Source organism: Schistocerca serialis, chromosome 12, assembly GCF_023864345.2.
Source record: "Schistocerca serialis cubense isolate TAMUIC-IGC-003099 chromosome 12, iqSchSeri2.2, whole genome shotgun sequence".
NCBI classification, from domain to species: Eukaryota; Metazoa; Arthropoda; class Insecta; order Orthoptera; family Acrididae; genus Schistocerca; species Schistocerca serialis.
The window spans coordinates 80351070-80372166 of record NC_064649.1 but is presented as its reverse complement, the minus strand read 5'-3'; the positions used below and the strand labels follow the sequence as shown (position 1 = coordinate 80372166).

The 21097-nt window shown below is 39.7% G+C and overlaps 1 protein-coding gene across 1 annotated transcript in view; it reads left to right on the top strand.

Moving 5' to 3' along the window:
- Nucleotides 1-17747, top strand: part of LOC126428245 (D-ribitol-5-phosphate cytidylyltransferase-like) — a 60916-nt gene extending 43169 nt beyond the window's left edge. Inside the window, exon 7 of the mRNA XM_050090160.1 lies at nucleotides 16899-17747. The gene's annotated coding sequence lies outside the window, so the exon portion shown is untranslated. The remainder of the gene's footprint in view (nucleotides 1-16898) is intronic.
- Nucleotides 17748-21097: the final 3350 nt, after the last annotated feature.

Here is a 21097-nt window from a genome sequence, read left to right as displayed (position 1 = left end):
ATGCACTTCTCAAAAACATTTGGTAAAACTGATTGTTTTAAATGATTTTTGAGAGCTTTGAAGTAAAAAAAAAGAGAAGAAAAGAAAGAAATATTGACCCCTTTGGTAAAGCGATCCCTAGCTGCATAGATTTTTGAACTTGTAAACATGAGGTTGCTGGTCCAATTTCTATACCTACATACATACTCTGGAAACCCACTGTGAAGTGCATGGCAGAAGGCTCTTCCCCTTGTACTCAATCCATTTGGGTGTGAAGCATGGGAAGAATGACTACTTAGCCCTTCATTGCTTGTGCAGATGACACTCATCATCCACATGATTTTCCCAATGTTTTGTGAATGATTGGATTGGATTTACTTCATGCCATTTTTTTTATCTTTCTGTTAACTCTCCATCTGTTAGCTTCAACCATCATTGGCTTTCAGTTATGCAGGGCTGCATTGTTTCTGAGATATTACTATAGCCTGGAGGACACTGGCCATCCATGTGAGCACTATTGCTACAATCTGAAACAAACAAAGTGCATGTCACTCTACTGCTTTCCTACGAGCGTAATCCCAAAAGTAAGGTCTCCTATTCTTGTTTATAAGTACGTAGACATGTTTATTTCTACAGTGGCTTACATCAGTTTACAGCTTGAACATTTAGCTATTTTTCGGCATAATCACCATTTCGGTCGATGCATTTTTGTAGAAGCTGTGGCAGTTTTTGTATGCCCATGTCATACCAGCTCGCTGCCATGCTGTTTAGAAAGTTATGAACCTCTTCTTTCACCTCGTCGTCAGAGCTGAATCGCTGGGCCCACAGTTAACGCTGACAGGTACTGTGAGACTCTGAAAAAACTCAAACAGGCAATTCAGAACCAGAGAAGAGGAATGCTGAGCAAGGGTATACACATTCTCATCCATGACAACGCTCGCCCACACATCACTCGGCAAACCTTTGCTTTCTTGCACCAGTTTCAGTGGAACATAATCACCCCCCTCCCCCCCCTTATAGTCCTGACTTTGCGCCCAGTGACTATCACCTGTTACCTAGGTTGAAAGAACATTTGGCCAGAAAGCAATTCAGCTCTGATGACGAGGTGAAAGAAGAGGTTCATAACTTTCTGAACAGCGTGGCGGCGAGCTGGTATGACATGGGCATACAAAAACTGCCACAGAGTCTACAAAAATGCATCGACAGAAATGGTGATTATGTTGAAAAATAGCTAAATGTTCAAGGTCTAAACTATTGTAAACCATTGTAGAAATATACAGGTCTATGTACTTATAAGAAAACCAGAGACCTTACTTTTGGGATTACCCTTGTAGATTCAATCCAACATTCTTGTCCGTAGTTATAGTTAATTTGCTTTTTACATGGAATACTTACCTACAAAAAGTAAATATTTCCTATACTTTTAGTTTGTGAAATAAATGTAAAAGTTAAAAAAAAGCTAGGACAGAGTTTAGCAGAGATCTTGATGAATGTCTAAAATGGTTCCATGAGCTGGGTGATGGAGATCCTGAGATGATATTGCTGACTCAGAAAACGAGGATTGTGTACAAAAAAGTGGTCATGATTCATGAAAAGAACAAGAAGTACCTGAAAATGATGAATATGAATCACAGGAAGAAGTAATTCAAGAGGACATATTTCTTTTAAGAAAAGATGGAATAGCTAAATGGAGGAAAAGTAAATATCCTGCCAATGTTAGAACAAGTTCTTGTAGTATTATTATGCATTTACCTGGACCCATAAACAAAGCATGTATAAGAAAGACAGAAATACATATAATGAAGCTATTTTGGGGTGAAAATATAATATTCGTTATTGCTTCACGTACTAATATTTACATTAGTGAAGTTCGTAGTAACTTTTTTAGCTAAGAAATGCTAAATGAACAGATGTTATAGAGATCAGAGCTTTCTTTGATTTTTAATGTCTGTCTGGGTATCGGAGACATTCTAGGAAGAGTTTATCAGAGTTGTGGGAAAATTCAAAGGGCAACGAACTTGAATTGTGCTACTTATCCATGAGTGAAAATCAATTCAGTTTGCACTTGAGATCTCTGGGGTTTTATAGCACACTCGATAGAGGTGTTGGCAGTAAGAATGCCAAGTTGGCTGCCATCAGAGATGTACTGGAGCTATTTACGAAGAATTCCTAAAAATATTTGTCACCTAGTGCATGTCTTACTGTATCTGTGTATTGTATTTAAATTTAAATAAAACACTTTGTTAGCTAGCATGTGCCGTTCTGTATTTGTGTATTAAGTGTATTATATTTAGAATCAAATAAAACACTCCTAAATCATTCACATACACCATTTAAAGTATCCAAATGCACCATTTATGTTGTGGATGACACCTGTCATCTGCACAGGTAACTATGTCAGGAATTATTATTGCATGATTAACAGAGGTTAAATGCCTCTGTGAGCTGTAATTAGACTGAGCTACTGTCCCTACATGAGCAATAGATCTCAGTTATAGTAGTCTGCTGTGAAGCAGTTAAGGATGGAAGTAACTTTCTCATGATGCAGCACTGCCAAATAAGATAGCTCAGTAAAACTTGGACCATCACAGAAAGAACCACTACAATATAGTACAGAAGGTAACTAAGAGAAATACACAATGACACGAACAGGAAGGTCACTTTCATTCGATGACTATAATTACACCGAAGTCAGTGCAATTCATGATTTTCTCCTGGAGATTACAAATGGTGGGACATGGTTCTTAATAGGGTGTGTGATCACCACAAATGGCATAGCATGTTACAAATGTTGGACAGTTATTGGTGCCCGTGGTCATGCTGCCGTACATCTCCACAACGCATACTACATGTGCTCGATGGAATTTAATTTGGAGAATGAGCAGGCCACCCATTCGCTGAATATCCTCTCATTCCGGATCTCTTCGTTTTGTGCAGTTTAAAGCAGTCTTGCATTGTGATCCATTAAAACTATGGCAGGGCCAAATGACCCATGATGCACATAGGGAAGTAGTGCATTGTCACTGTGAGTGTACTGTGTTCAAAGATTCGGAGATCAGTATGCCAATGCAACATTATGCCTCCTCACAACATAACACATGGACCACTAAAACGTGTTTGAAATGTTCGCTGGGTGCCTTATGTGCTCCCACCTCTCACCGTATGAGGTTATGTATAGCATTGTCAAACATGATCCAGGTAGATGACAAAGCACAAGCGCATCGAACAGTGCTCGTGGAGGAGCTCTTGGAATGAAAGGATATTTGACGAATGAATTGGTGTGCCCATTCCCCCAACTTAAATTCCATCAAGCAGATGTGGGATGCATTGGGGATATGTATTGCAGCATGTCCACATGCACCAATGACCATCCAGTAGTTGTCATCCATGCTAGTTGAGGAATGGAACGCTTTAGCACAAGAATTCCTTACTAACTTTGTGGCCAGCATTGGAGGACTTTGCAGAGCATGCATTACCATCTGTGGTGATCACACAGCCTATTAAGAACCTTGTATTCTGTTCTCAATATCGGTTGAGGTATTACATGTTAACAGTACATTACTCTGCTGCCAGAGGGCTCCGAATTGTATTGTGTAACATGGAGGTGTGTAATGTAACTATGTCATTGTGTGAAGAACAGACCCTCAGAAAACTGAAAGCACAAATTCTGAGAGTTAATCCACACACGTACACCCTGTCCTTCAGCGCGACAATGCCAGACCACACTAGTGCTGTGACATCTGCAACAATCTGACGCCTCGGGTTCACCAGCGCCAGTCATCCTCCGTACAGTCCTGACTTGGCCTCATCCGATCTTCATCTGTTTCCAAAACTTAAAGAACACCTTCGAGAACTTCAGTTTGATAGTGATGAAGCAATACAAGCAGAGGTGTGGTTGTGGCTCCATCAACAAAGTGAAACATTCTACAGTGACAGTATCAATAAACTGGTCTCTTGTTGGGAGAAATGTCAGACAATGGAAACCCCACGTTGGAATATCAACAATATAAGAGAAAGATAGATTGCCGACAAGTGCTTGTACTCCAGTGATTCGTGCAAAATGGTTTCTGATGCAATTGTGCCTGCACGATGGGAATTAACCTACTCTGAATGCGAAATGATAGTTGGAGCTAGATGCATGGGACATTCCATTTTGGAATTGCTATGGAATTGCAGACAGGCACATTGAAAAGACAGTTACACATTTAGCTTTTGGCCAAAGCCTTCTTCAGAAATGGAAACACACACACACATATATTCATTCACATGAGAAAGCGCGCGCGCACGCGCACACACTCACACACACACACACACACACACACACACACACACACACAGATATGACATCTCCAGCAGCTCAGCTTCTGTGAATGAAATTGTGTAAGTGTGTGTGTGGGGGGGGGGGGGGGGGGCTGTCTGCAACTCAACATGTAGTCTTTACAGTGACAGTGAGTAACCATCTATCTTTTCCTTATATTGTTGGGAAAAATGTGTTTATCACCAGAGTGATTATGCAGAGAAATAAATATGTAGACATGAGAAATAAATGTATAGGCTGTTAATTAAGTTTGTTTTATTTGGAAAGCGCTGAGAGTTTTCACATAAAAAAATTCAGAGGCAGTAATTTTCAGCTTACCTTTATATATGCCAGTTGTAACAAGCATGAAGGAAATATTTGGCTGGTATAGTAGTGATAGGATAGCAGCTACCAATTAATATTTCGATCATTTTTTCTTAGTAACGAGGAAATATCGTGAATATGATGATGATGATGATGATGATGATGATGATTTCCTCCTTGCCGTGTCCGGCGACAGCAACTCTGTCAATCGTTTAGTCCGTATTGTGGCGGGCTCAGATGTGGCTTCCAAAGCTGAGCTTTGCTTTGAAGATCCGGTCGCATGAAGAGCAATACAGTTTCCCAGTGGAGTTATACGTATGGATGTAATTAGGCTTGGGCTTAGATTTGCGGAGCTTTCGTTTATCGTCCAGGTTCTTTAGGCGGATATGCTCGAATTGTTCCACACTCTTGTGTACAGTTGAGCGCCACTCTGATCGGTGCAATGCAAGCTCCTCCCAACGTTTGCTCGGAATGCCACAGGCCGTGAGGTGGCGTTTGGTGGTGTCTTTATATCCCAGGTGCTGGCCACCTTGCCGCCACTTTCCACACGAGAGCTCTGAGTAGGCCACCGCTTTGGGAAGTCTACTGTCGTCCATGCGTTTGATATGGCCACTCCATCTCAGTTGGTGTTTGATTAAGAGAGCTTCAGAACCAGGCAATTTCATGCGACGCAAAATCTCTGTGTTTGGAACACAGTCCTCCCATTTCATGCGGAGAATTGATCTCGGATAGCGAAGATGAAAGGTGTCTAGCCTCCTAATGTCAGCTTTATAACAGCACCAGGTTTCCAAGGCGTAGAGTAAAGTTGGTAATATTAATTGCTTTGTAGACCGCAGGTTTAGTTTGTAGTCTGAGATCATGTGATTTCCATACTCGGTGATTCAGTGTGCCAAAAACTGAGGCTGCATTGGCTGTACGAGCTGCAATTTCTGTTGTCAGGCTGTTGTCACTTCTAATTTGGCTACCTAGATATTTAAAGTGTGACACATTTTCCAAATGTTTATTGTCCAGCTTAATACTGCAGTCATCTGTATTGGAACACCTAAGTGGTTGTTGAACCTGCTAAATGACTCCTGCAGAAGATTTTGTGTACTCATAAGCATCACCAAGGTGCAAATCGTGAATATAATAATTTTCTGTTGAACAATACTAGTGTGGCATGCATCTGTGCAAGTAGGCTAGCCGACAGTCAATTAATTGAAAGTGGAAAGTACACAGAGGTGACGGAAGTCATGGGACAATGAAATGCACATATACAGACTGCATACGCAAGGTATAAAAGGGCCGTGCTTTGGCAGAGCTGTCATTTGTACTCGTGCTCCAGAATGAAATTTTCACTCTGCAGTGGAGCGTGTGCCAAAATTAAACTTCCTTGCAGATTTTCTGTGTGCCAGACTGGGACTCGAACTCAGAACCTTTGACTTTTGCAGGCAAGTGCTTATACTCAGATGATTCACATGAAAAGGTTTCCGCCAAGTGCTTGTACTCCAGTGATTCGTGCGAAAGGGTTTCTGACGCCATTATGGCTGCGTGACAGGAATTAACAGACTCTGAATGCGGAATGGTAATTGGAGGTAGATGCCTGGGACATTCCATTTTGGAATTGCTACCGAGAGCAGCTGTGTTTACGTAGAGTTGTCAGCACTAGTAGACGAGCAACGCTGTGTGAAATAACCACAGAAATCGACGTGTGATGTACAACGAACGTATCTGTCAGGTCAGTGCAGTGAAATTTGGTGTTAATGGGCTATGGCAGCAAATGACTGTCGTGAGTACCTTCACTAACAGCACGACATCGTTACAGTGCCTCTTCTTGGCTCGTGACCGTACCGGTTGGATCCCAGATGGCTGGAAAACTGTAACTTGGTCAATTGAGTCCCTGTTTCAGTTGATAGGAGCTGATGGTAGGGTTTGATTGTGGCACATACACCACAAAGCCATGAACTCAAGTTGTCAGCAAGGCACTGGTGGTGGCTCCATGATTGTGTGGGCTGTGTTTACATGGAATGGACTGGCTCCTTTGGACCAAGTGAAACTCTGTTCGTCTACTTTACCACCATTTCTTGGATTTCTACCAAAATGAATTGTAATGCAATCATTAATAGAAAACAACATAACAAGGAGACCATTTTCAGCCATTCGTGGACTTCACATGCCCAAATGATGGAATTTTTATAGATGGCAATGTGCCATGTCACCAGGTCACAATTCTTCGTGACTGGTTTGAAGAACATTATAGACAATTTGAGCAAATGATTTGATCACCCAGTTCACCCAGCATGAATCCCTTCAAATGTTTATGGGACATAATCAAGAGGCCAATTTGTGCACAGAATCTTGCTTCGGCAACACTGTCAAGAGTTATGGACGGCTATAGGGGCAGCATGGCTCAGTACTTCTACTGCGGACTTCCAGCAACTTGTTGAGTCCGTGTCACATTGAGTTGCTGCACTGCATCAGTTAGAAGGATGTCCGGCATGATATTAGGAGGTATTCCGTGACTTTTGTCACCTCATTGTACCTCAAACATTAATTTTAAAATTATTTTGATGTGTCTACATAAATTTCTCCTCAACATTATGTTAGAGTACAAAGGGAATGTGATTGTAATAGAGCACTGGACTAGTACAGGTTGCCATGTTGGAAACCGAGAGATGTGAGACTTCGTGGAGATTGAAGAATTTATATCACAGAAACAGATTATTCGTTTTCACTTCTGATACTTTCCCTCTTTTGAGAACGTTTTCTCTAATATCTGAATTTGGTTCAAATAGCTTCCTTTGTGCTTCTTGGGCAGTTTTATTTCTGTCTTTCCCCCTTGTGATTCTATTTATGCTTTTTATTACAACAATACGAGAGAAGGAAAGTTGCTACTCACCATATAGCGGAGGTGCTCAGTCGCGATAGGCACAATAAAAAGATTCACACAATCATAGCTTTCGGCCATTAAGGCCTTTGTCAGAAGTAGACACACATACACACACGCACACACACACACTCGTGCAAGCGCAGACTGCAGATGTGTGTGCAAGTTGCGCTTGCATGTGTGTGTGTGTGTGTGTGTGTGTGTGTGTGTGTGTGTGTGTGTGTGTCTACTGCTGACAAAGGCCTTAATGGCCGAAAGCTATGATTGTGTGAATCTTTTTATTGTGCCTATCGCGACTCAGCACCTCCGCTATGTAGTGAGTAGCATTTTTCTTTCTCTCGCATTGTTACATTTCATCCTGAATTTTCCATTGTTTCATTTATGCTTTTTATTAGGTTTCTTAGCTGTCCTAAAGTGTTTCCATTCCAAAGCTGCATACACACTTTTTTATTATGATGACTAGTGGTCCATCCCAGCTTCACACAGATAGCACTAAGACTCTGGGACGGGGCAACTTGTCTGACATAGCTCCAATTTTGTTTATGGGCCAGTGCATAGAGTTAAGATTGAAATTCAGAGAACAATGGTTGGTAAATAAGTATCATAACTGTCATACAACTTCTGCAACCTGCCAAACAATGCGAGCCGGGCATCGGAGGTAACGAGCTGCCACAACCACTTATTTGTCAGTGGGGCAGTCACCAGCCTGTTTTGTGTCCCATAGCGGATATAAGAGCTACTCATTACCTGGCAATCACTGGTGGACCCTGCTCCTGCCACTGTAGGTTGTGCAGTAGCTCACAGCTCCCACCATTGCAGCAAGATGTCACTCCAAACAGTAACTAAGGATGGAAAAGATAATATTCTGCTGACTCCAGCAACAGCCCAAGGGGAGTATGAAAATTTCTACAGTATTTTATGAGATTAGCCTTCACATACAGGTGTAAAAAGTAGCAGAGGACATTAAATTATAATATGTATAGAAGGACAATACATGTACAGATTCTGATAATAATAATTTTGGATTGTTCAGTGGCCTGGTGCAAGTCTTTCAATTGGACATCACTTCAGTGACTTGTGTCTCCCTAACCATTTATCCCGTCAGAGAAAGGGGCCCTACAGTTCAACATGGAATCCAAACCGTTTTAGTTTCTGGTGAATCTCCACATCATTGTGCAGTGAATGCTGGGTTAAAAGGAAGAGTGAGAAGTCCATGGTGTGCCTGGGGTTTAATCCTGCAGCCTCTCACTTTCCAGGCACACACTTTACAGATAGACAACCAGCCTCTACACAAATTTTGGTCGATATTTGCTCTTTGGAATTGCAGCAGGTGCACTGCTAAGTGGCAATGGCATCATTTTCACAGCGGTGGGACCTTTCATTCATTGTAGTTCACTCAATTTTCATGAAATATTTATATATACAAACTTTACTTATGAATCATTTTATGTATTAGTCAAAACTGGATCAAAATCTTCAAAGCAGTTCCCAAGATTAGCCCTAACATACAGACAGAAAGTGTGGATTGGGACTGTAATTTATGTAAGTATAGAAGACATATGGAAATGCAACTCTCTCTCTCTCTCTCTCTCTCTCTCTCTCTCTCTCTCACACACACACACACACACACACACACACACACACACACACACACACCAATCTGCAGTCGAATAGTTCCTGTCTTCATTTGTGTTTGTGTGCATTACTTTGCCATCTTCATTTAAATTTGTGACCCATTGTTTCTCGGATTTTTAATTTCTTATAGCAGTCCTCTATGTTTCTTCCTTTCCAGAGAAACACCTCTGCTACCTTCAGCACAGATTGTCAAGATTTCAAGCCTTGTTCATTTATCCCCTTCCAAGGTGTATACGCACCAGAAATCTGGGAAAACTCGGAAATTTTTCCATCCAGGAGAAAACCGTGAATTTTCATTGTTTTAGACATCAGTTAAATTTTTGTAATTTTGACTGGTAAGAACTGATAAACAGCAAAATGTGTCAAAGGCTTTAGGACTATGGAATACTTCATAACAATAAACTGCTGCTGACGAGTGTGACATCACAACTGTTTACGAAACGTTCGCTTGAGCAGTTGCCCGTAGGCCCACGCGCATGCGCAGTTGCGTTGAGTACAGGCAGTACCTTCACCTGCTTCTGGCTTCTTTAGTGTGGCTGTTAGCTGTATCAGCAGTAGCAACAAGCAGCCAGGTGCTATCTGGAAAAATTTTGCTGGTGTGCCCAAGCTGCCAGATTGCCAAAAACAAAATGGATTTCTGTGGTTGGGAGCTATCGAGTGAATTAAAATACATTCACATAATTACAGAAGACTAACATCTATTATTAGTTTCATTTTTCTGCTTTTGTTTTGTTTCCATGTTTTTGGCAGAACAATGAAGCTATTTTTGTCGGTTTGCTAAATAAATGTGGCTTTTATTAATCTTTTCCCGAGACACGGCCAGATTACTAGAAATGAAGTGTTTCATTCCATGCTACTGGCTAGTTTCAACTGCTCACTGAATTTCAAGTGCACATTTTCATCTTCTGGCACGTATGGCATTATGCCATAATAATAAGAATCAAACATGAGCTAATACAGTACTGCTACTCCAAGAAAGTTTGCATCCCGAAAACCACTCTCAAATCTTAATATCAGGTTGGGGCTTACTTTATTGTGAATCTGGGCATATGAATGTGCACTTTAAGCTGAATTATGCCTTTTACTATGGTGTACAAAATTCCGATGCTCTTTGAGTATCCTGTTTCTTTTATGATTTAATGTAAGGGCCCCTCCCCCCCACCCCACACACACACACACACACACACACACACAAGCGCACGCACACGCACACGCGAACATATGGGCTTCCTACGTCATCATAGTTGCCCACACACAGTAACGCCTGTTTTCTGGAATACTACTGAAACAAAGCTATTTGTAACATGTCGTGGAAAAATATTGTGAATGGTAATTTGAAAAGCGTTAGTTTCAAATTACATTTCCTTTTACGCATGATGAAGTATGTTACAGTGCGAAAATGCAATGAATTTCTTAAATCACATCGCATGTGACTCTCATTTAAAACTTAACACATTGAGGACTAGCCACTTACAAGTATTTTGAACCCAGAAGACCAGACATTAACGTCATTATTTAAAATTTTGCTGACATATTTGTATGATGTATCTTAAAGTGTTAACACATGCTTGAAAGACCAATATTATATGCGAAAGCTTAGTTTTTCTTGTAGCTTATTAATCTTCATGACGAATATTGTATGTGAAGGCTTAACTTTTCTTATAGCTACACTATGTACATTAATTTAAACCATTAACTTTTCCTATTTGTGTTTTCACACTTCTTAACAGTGATGTTGCTATTGGCTGCCTATGTCACGCGTCCTATGCTCTGAATATCTGCAGTCATTGGCTGGCGAGATCATGTGACATGTGACTGGCTTACAAAAGCGCATTTCAATCTCAATTTCAAAGCTTCGGAAACCTAACTTCAGAATCCATACTTTCATAATATGAATACAAAAGTATGTAGCATATCATAAAATGAAAATAAGCAGTGTAAATGTTACTGCACATCACAGATCTTTTCAAAACTTTTTTTCCCCCTGAGATTTTTCATTCTCTGAAATTCCACACTGCTGTATAAAACCTTTACCATTCAAGGGATTTACCTTGAAGAAGAGCATTTTCATGTGGGAGAAAGTGCATTTTTAATTGAGAAATCTGGAATTTTTTCTTTTCCTGTGTGCATACACACCGTGCCTTCCCTTCATATTTTTCATCTACACTTTACTTCTGTGATTATGAGGTAACGTAAGTAATGCGAATCTGTGGCATTTCTTTGAAGCTGTCCATAAAAAGTATTCGTAATTACAGCAATGATGACATTCTCATACAACAGTGCTATTTAAGAAGGTGTAATCTAAAAGCATATACCATATCCAGTAAGTGCAGCTTCAGTGGTTTCCAGATTACTGGAAGAACAGACAATTAACAGCACGAAAATTTCTAGTCATGCTTGCAAAGTCAAGGGTTACACTAAAGTAAATGCCTCGTGTTTGCCAGTATGGTACAGACATTGCAATTTTAAAGTCACTCCAACACCTTGTATTTCAATCAACCACTAGACCACAGGGGTGAAAACTGACCCAGTTTGCATTAGGCAATGCCACATTGGAATGCTGTAAAGGGAAGGATGGAAAACATACAAACTTCGTGTGAAAATATTTACACAACTAAGTTTAAAACTTTAAAGCATGTATTCAGATAATTACTGTGCTGATAAATACACAAATTGGAGGTTCAAAGTGCTGTGGGGTCTGTTTTGTTTGAGAATTACACTAAACTAAAAGTACAGCAAACATTGTGTTAAATATTGCAAAATAATAAGTTGTCATATATTTATTTGGAATTATTCAAATACCATCCAAAAATATTCATAGACCTTGATTTCCATGCACTTGATGATTTTATTTTACAGTTGCATATGAAATGTATCATTCCAGATAAACTGTTCAGACCCACACACATCTTTTAGTTTGTGGCTGCCTGTGGACAAATCACTGTATCATAAAACACACAGGAGAAGATGAACATCTAGGATTATGTGTGCTCAATTTTGAAAGTTACATTAAAGTTACAAAACATTACTGACAGAGAAGTATGTCCTACATTTTCTACATCAGTCTTATGACTTGTTTGATTTAGCCAACTACAGACAAAAATTTACTGGAGAATTAAGAAACGTGTTGGAAAATTTCTCAGCATCTGCATGCTTTCAACTGTGCAATATATGTGCTGTTTACATAGTGTACATATTACAGAAAAATCATTCACAAAACTAGCAAATACGTCTCATGATACAATAAAAATTAAGTTAGAAAGTTTTTTATGTGGTTCACAACAAATGAGAGCAATGTCACAGACAGTCACTGTATTTTGTTCACTGTATAAAGTAACAGGATGCTTTTGACTTCATAAACAACGCAAAGAAAAACTATTGGGTTGGTGCATGAATGTGTAGCATTGTTCTGCATGTTTAATAAACACTAAAAAGAAATTAGTCATCAATAATAAATTCTCCTTCACAATTAACAACTCTCTGCCAATGCTGGGGTAACTTCTTGATTCGGCAAGTGTAGAAATCACGTGGTCTTGAGGTGAAGAACTCATCAAGCTATGTTCAGAGTGCATTTCAATCTGGAAAGGGAGTTCCTTGAAGATTGTTCGAAAGAAAGCAGAAAGGTGAAACTCTGAGGGCGCAAGATCAGGTGAATGAGGTGGGTGACTAATGACTTCACAACGTACCGCCTTTACGAGGTGCATTCAAGTTCTAAGGCCTCCGATTTTTTTTCTCCGGACTGGAAAGAGATAGAAACATGCGCATTGTTTTAAAATGAGGCCGCGTTCATTGTCAATACGTCCCAGAGATGGCAGCACCGTACGGCAGATGGAATTTTACCGCAAGCGGCGAGAATGAGAATTGTTTTAAATACTTAAAATGGCGATGTTTTCCTTACTTGAACAGCGTGCAATCATTCGTTTTCTGAATTTGCGTGGTGTGAAACCAATTGAAATTCATCGACAGTTGAAGGAGACATGTGGTGATGGAGTTATGGATGTGTCGAAAGTGCATTCATGGGTGCGACAGTTTAATGAAGGCAGAACATCGTGTGACAACAAACCGAAACAACCTCGGGCTCGCACAAGCCGGTCTGACGACACGATGGAGAAAGTGGAGAGAATTGTTTTGGCGGATCGCCGAATGACTGTTGAACAGATCGCCTCCAGAGTTGGCATTTCTTTGGGTTCTGTGCACACAATCCTGCGTGACGACCTGAAAATGCGAAAAGTGTCAGCAGGGTGGGTACCACGAATGCTGACGGACGACCACATGGCTGCCCGTGTGGCATGTTGCCGAGCAATGTTGACGTGCAACGACAGCATGATTGGGACTTTCTTTTCGTCGGTTGTGACAATGGATGAGACGTGGATGCCATTTTTCAATCCAGAAACAAAGCGCCAGTCAGCTCAATGGAAGCACACAGATTCACCGCCACCAAAAAAATTTCGGGTAACCGCCAGTGCTGAAAAAATGATGGTGTCCATGTTCTGGGACAGGGAGGGCGTAATCCTTACCCATTGTGTTCCAAAGGGTGCTTCGGTAACAGGTGCATCCTACGAAAATGTTTTGAAGAACTAATTCCTGCACTGCAACAAAAACGTCTGGGAAGGGCTGCGTGTGTGCTGTTTCACCAAGACAACGCACCCGCACATCGAGCGAACGTTACGCAACAGTTTCTTCATGATAACAACTTTGAAGTGATTCCTCATGCTCCCTACTCACCTGACCTGGCTCCTAGTGACTTTTGGCTTTTTCCGACAATGAAAGACACTCTCCGTGGCCGCACATTCACCAGCCGTGCTGCTATTGCGTCAGCGATTTTCCAGTGGTCAAAACAGACTCCTAAAGAAGCCTTCGCCGCTGCCATGGAATCATGGCGTCAGCGTTGTGAAAAATGTGTACGTCTGCAGGGCAGTTACGTCGAGAAGTAACGCCAGTTTCATCGATTTCGGGTGAGTAGTTAATTAGAAAAAAAATCGGAGGCCTTAGAACTTGAATGCACCTCGTACAGTGCTTTTTGTCAGTCTAGCATAATGTGGGCAGATATTATCGTGGAGTAGCATCACTTCACATGGTCTTCCTGGTCATTATTCTCAGATTGTGTCTACAAGATGTCTCAGTTGTTGATGATAAATGTCAGCAATGATGGTTACACCTCAGGGAAGCAATTCATAGCACACCACACCATTGCTGTTCCGCCAGATGCAAGACATTGTCTCTTGCGGATATGCACAGTTTTTGCATGGGAAGTTGCTACTTTGTTGGGGTTCAACCATTCCTTTCTTTTACCTTACTTTAGCATAAAGACAATATTTATCATCACCAGTGATGAGACAGGGTAGGAATGGTCAGTGTTGTTCACGAGCCAATTGATGATGAGGAAGCAGAGATGCACATATGGCCACCTGCTGATTTTTTTCGATTTTGGCTCAGAGCACTCGGCACCGATACATCTGATTTTTGAACCTTAACTGTCGCATCCAAGTGTTGCACAATGGTGGAATGATCACGGTTCATCACATGTGCCAGTTCTTGAGTGCACTGACACAAATCATTGTGGATTAATTTATTTAAATGATCTTCATCAAACCCTGAAGGTTTTCCTGAACATGAAGAGTTACTAATGTCAAAAAGGAGCCTCCTTAAAACAAGAAAACAATTCTCTTGCTGGGCTCTGTGCAGTGGCATTATCCCCATACAAGGCACAAATGTTTCTGGTTACCTCTGTCGCTGTCACCTCTCTACTGTACTCACACAGAAGGATGTGTTGGAAATGTTCTGATTTCTGCACTTGGCATGGCATTTGTAGCATCCACAGCTCCACTCACTGTTTTCAAATGACAACACGTGAACTCAAACAGCAACTACAAATAAAAAATGATAATTGATAAATTTGATGTGATTCTTTATTGGTCCAGTTTTATCATACAGGGCAAATTGTACAATTGATATTGGATAGGTCAAAGATAAGTTACAATAATACATAGTATTAGCAAAATAGTAGGCAAATTAAAAATAGGTACCTGTTACAATTAATTTTGTTACGTATTCAGAAATTCTCTGACATAATAGAAACAGTGCTTTATTAGAAATGCCATTAGTTTAGCTTTAAATATTGGATGAGTAGCATTTTTTATTTCCTCTGGTATCTTATTGTGTAATATTACACCAATGTTAATTATACTCCTCTGATAGGTGGTTGTTCTGTGATATTTTTGATGTATATTTGATTTCCCTCTAGTACTATAGTTGTGTACAGTTTTGTTCTGTAGCAGTTTGCCTGTTTTCAGGAGGTAGTCCCTAGTGAACAAGATAGTTTCATAAATGAATAAACTTGGAACATTTAGAACACCAATCTCAGTAAAATGGGATTTACAGGACTCCATCTTTTTAATGCCACAAATTATTCTTAGAGCTCTTTTTTGCATTCTAAAAACCTTTACACTGTGAGTTGAGTATCCCCAGAAAACGATCCCATATCGGACTAATGAGTGGAACTGTGCATAGTATGCCTGCAGTACTGTTGTTTTGCTTGTTGTAGCCTTTAAAATTCTTAGGCCATAGCACACAGATGATAGTTTTCTAGACAAGTTATTTATATGTGTGTCCCACTTTGTCTTGCTGAACCCATAGACCCAAAACTTTTGTGACACTTAGACCCATAGCAACCGGGAACATTCAAAACAAAAACAAACTTATGCACCAACCTAGTATATCGCTCATGGTCTTCACCCCTCATAAATTATGGGACTGTATAATGTGAACACCAACAGAAAGTTAAAAAATGTGCATTTAACAAAAATCAAATTTGTGTATTTCTTTATTTAGTAGGTGAAGAATACATGCATTACAGTAGGTGCTGTAGACATGCAGCTATTAAGGAACACTAAACTGCTGATTTATACTGAAATTGGATTGGGTTACCAAAATTGGATCAGAAACTACTGAAGGGAAATATGTCTTTATATCTGTGCAGATTTGTAAAGGCTGTTAATTTCCAGACAGGCTTCAAAGTCAGAAACTAGTGTTTGCGGCTAGAATAATGTATGTCTCAGTGGCGAAAAATCTTAGAGCAACAGAAGGAGACGGTGCAGGAAGCATTTCAGAAATATTCAGAACAGGGTGAAACCTGTCGCTGGGTTAATCCTGGCCCAGGTAGAAAACAAAACACAGGCTACTTAGCACAGGTAGACGCATCAGATGGTAATGGCACAGTGCTCAGCTCAGCATGCAGCAAGCCTGTCTACAGCAACTTAAGTCCTCCAATTTTTCAGCATTATTATATTTTGGATTTTGTAGATGATGTCTTCCTGCTTCTTTACAATTGTCAGGTGTCAGTATGGAGAGTGCTCATTGGTTACTAACTGGCTGGTTTGTTTTACCTCAAAGTTCAAGACCCGATGCGTCTACCTGTGCTAAGTAGCCTGTGTTTTGTTTTCTACCTGGGCCAGGATTAACCCAGCGACAGGTTTTACCCTGTTCTGAGTATTTCTGAAATGCTTTCTGCAGTGTCTCAAGTGTATCATGATTTCCAAACAGTCCAATGTGAAATAACTACTCTTTGTGGTCTATTACCCGTTCCTACAATCACGTAGTTGAGAATTAGTGCACAGTAGTACACCATTTTAAACTGAAACTGCCTTGGCAGCTTCTCTCCTTAAAGTGAAGGACAGTTAGTCAATAATCCATAAGAATAATTGTGGGAAAACTACAACCAAGTACAAATACAGAAATGTATATTTCTAAGACATCTGTAAGTTAGAAGGAAATTAAAAAATGAAGTTTCTTTTTCAGGCAGAAAAAGAGAAGATACAGGAATTGGGTCTATGTGAACTGGATGAGAAAGTTGTGCAGGACGCATCAATGAGGGAGACCTGTGACAGCATAGTGAGGACGTGTGAAAACAACCAAACTTTCTGATACTTTTTCTGTATTTGTTTTTGTAATTTTATTTTCAACTGTTCTTTTCTCATAAAGGCTTTAATGAATATGAAAACTTATGAATTTAGTTCTTTCAGAGATGTTCGAAAGTTGAAAAACTTGCTGCTACATATTATTTTGTAAACTTTGTTAAGAGCATATTTATTATCGCATTTCATGATACACATTTATACAATATTGGACTGCAGTAATAGACAATTACTTCTTAATTCATTTAAATTAATTTTGTTATTTGTAAGATCTGTATTGTATCTGCAGCTGCACAAATAGCTGGAGTTGTACCAAAACAATGAATCTGTTTGAAGGATCTCACTTAATTTTTTAACATGTTATAGTAATGAAGAGGCATTATGTGTTGTACCTGATACATGTGCAGTCCCATCAGTGTTTGAGAAAATGGTCTTATTCACTTTTTACTGGACCTTTTTTGGTTTGTCTTTTGGCAGCCTGTAGTGTGAGGAAGAAAGAAAAAACGGAAAAAAACGAGATTAGTTGGATCCCTCCTGAAATTGCCCCCGATATGTCAGACTGTTAATGTCATAGAATGCCACAGTATTAATGTGGTGTGTGCTTTGTAAATGTATTTGTAGGTTTTTGGCAAGTCTCATTTTGACATATAAGTGTCTTGTTTATGTAGTAAATGTCATAAAGTAATATTCAGTAGATAGATGGTGTAGCTGCTAATTCATGCCTGCATAATGTTATTGGTGTGTATTACAAAAGTAGAATATGTGTCTCGAAGTAGTTGTATAATATTAATGTAAACTGGATGTAAAGTCTGTTTAACTGAAACTTGAAACGGGTAAAATACCATATATTTACATGGATGTTGGTTAATTTTTCTTTGTAGTTTACACTTATATTAATGTTTACACTAACTGCAAATGATGGAGTTCTATTTTTCTGTAGCTTCTTGTGACTCCTAAAAGGAATGAGATTATATGTCGATTTACTTATATTAATCATTGAATACAATTGTATATACTGTATGAGAGTCAATTCATCAACAGATCTTAGAGATGCGGTGTATGTGCTTGTCTTCCTTCCTTTATTTTTTGATGTTAAAATTATTGGAATTTAACACTGAAGCCAGCAGCAAATATTGGATGTGTTATAGAGTAGTGTTTTAGCACACAACATATAATTCAGATTATTATATTTCATGTATATTTTACTCTAGAGATTTTCCTGGTGATCAGTGTGGTCAGGAAACCACAGTACAAAATAAAGTGATGAGAAAATATTGATAAATTTTCCTGCCATTGAGAGTACAACACATTGTTGTAGTCTAAAAAGATTAATTACAAAACTTCTTCACAGCAATAATTTTTATGAAGTTCCACATTATTAGGAGCTCAAACACAGCTGGACTAGCCAAAATTGCTAGATTTTGAACGCTGTTTCCATTAAAAATTTTAATATTCGTGCTGCGTTATATTACTTTATTATAAAGTTAAAAGCTCGATTATAGCTGATCTAAGCTAAAATTGCAAGATTTTGAATGCTATTTCAGTGGCTCAAAGCTAAAGAAAATGTTGGATGAAGAAGGGACAGCTGTTAATGATTGCAGAACTTGAAAAGTGGCCAGTTCTGAAATAAACCAGATGTGGTACCTGGGCCACTAGACATGACTCCGCAAGAATGTGTACTGTGATTTGTTCCTCTTACAGGTGTAACAGTCCCGTCCCTTGATTTCAGTGTCACTTTTACAAATGTCTTGTTTGTCTTTTTAAAATTGTTGTATATTTTTAAATATATTAGACTGATAATTATAATATTTAGTCAGCACTACTGACATCTAGATAAAAGAAATTTCTGCATTTAGTGCTAGTAATATAGTTCTGTGTCTGTAGTTATGTTAATTAAGAAAGTGGAAGTTGCTGAAAACTGAACTTTGCACAAAAAAAATGTATTTTGTTGGAAATTTAACTTAACAGGAGGTGGCTTTATGAGGGGGGCCATTGTTTCTGTTCTCCATTCCCTACAGTCACTAGGATTTTGACTCGAAAACTACAGTGCTTGGGAAGACAGATATATTTTTGTAGATTGAGGCAGGTAATTGAAGACTATAAACTATAAGAAACACTGAAACACATGAAGATTCCTGTGTTATTTTTGTGACCCAGCACAACAACTTACTACAATATCGCATGTCAATTTTCGGGAATAATGCAACTTTGCATTACAAGTGCCACACATAAATAAACAGTGGTCCTCTGCTAGAAGTTCTAAAATGATCATGAGTCAGGAGAGTTCACTTGATGTTGTGGCAGGCATTGAATGTTGGAAACCTGCAGTGAAATTTTCATTTACTTGATGTGTTGGTTGGTATCCCAGTATCAAATGGAAAATTGCTGATAGGCACATATAAAATATGCAACTCTATCCTAGTTTTCTGAAGCAGTAGTTCCTTCATTGGGAGGAGACAGGAATAGAAGTATAGGAGTTATCGTGTCTACCCATTCGAATTGATATTTTGAGTGCCACCCTTTCGATCATTGCTGAACTTGCAGTTCTCCACTATAATGTTTCACACTGTTTCTTTGTATGCATCATTCAAACTACCACACTGAAGTATTTCGTCATTAGTGCACACACACTGACTGCCATTGCAAGAAGTAAAGAAGCACAAGTTGCTCTCGGACATCTGGCTCCAACTCCACTCGCAAGGAAATAACAACTCAGCTCCTATACCAGCTTGTCAGAGAAAATGAATATTACTTAGAAAATTGTCCCAGTGAGTTCCTAAAGATTTTAAAATGAAGGCTTTGAAGCATGAAATAAAAGGTGGATCAGTCATGAACACTTTACAAGGGTTATTTCTTAAACATGGCAGTTTTTTAAATTCATTTCTGTGTAAAGTTTTTTTGACATTGCTGCTTTACAGTGCCCCAATATAGTCTTCGTGCTTCTAAGCGACATGTCCCAGTGTTGGGAAAATTTTACAGTTTGATCTGACACACAGACTTCGTTCAGCTGACTAATAGCCCATGTAGCAGATGCACCAAGCTCTCACAGAGATGAATGCAAAATTGTTTAAACTTTGGGAATTAGTCAAAGACAGTGGGCTAATGTCAGGACTGTAGGGAGCTGGAGGTAACACTTTCTACCTGTATTGGCACAGCTTTTGAGTTATAACTTTGGCACTGTATGGACGGGCAAACATTGTCATGGTGAATGAGTAACCTGACCTCGGCGGAAATGTTGGACTCTAATAACTGCTCGACCTTAGAGTTTGACGGAATTTTTTGGGCCACAGGGAAGTCTTGTACTCGCCACTCATCCGACTTGTGCTCAAAGCATGTAAGCCACATATCATCAATAGTGACAATTTGGTGCAAGAAAGCTTGATCTTCAGTATTAAATCTCTCTTTTTGGAAAGGTTATGATGACTAGGTGTTTGCACTCCAGTTCAGTACTCAAATAGTGAGGGACCTATCACAAAGAAATCATAGTGTGTCAGAAATTTCCTCATGTGTTGCGCTCCATTTTCCTTCGAGAACACCAGCCACAAGTTTCACACTCCATTACATTTACGTCTACATCTACATCCATACTCCGCAAGCCACCTGGCAGTGTGTGGCGGAGGGTACTTTGAGTACCTCTATCAGTTCTCCCTTCTATTCCAGTCTCGTATTGTTCGTGGAAAGAGAGGATGTCGGTATGCCTCTGTGTGGGCTCTAATCTCTCTGATTTTATCCTCAAGCTCTCTTCACGAGATAGACGTAGGAGGGAGCAATATACTGCTTGACTCCTCGGTGAAGGTATGTTCTCGAAACTTCAACAAAAGCCCGTACCGAGCTACTGAGCGTCTCTCCTGCAGAGTTTATCTATCATCTCCGTAACGCTTTCGCGATTACTAAATGATCCTGTAACGAAGCGCGCTGCTCTCCGTTGGATCATCTCTATCTCTTCTATCAACCCTATCTGGTACGGATCCCACACTTGTGAGCAATATTCAAGCAGTGGGCAAACAAGCGTACTGTAACCTACTTCCTTTGTTTTCGGATTACATTTCCTTAGGATTCTTCCAATGAATCTCAGTCTGGCAT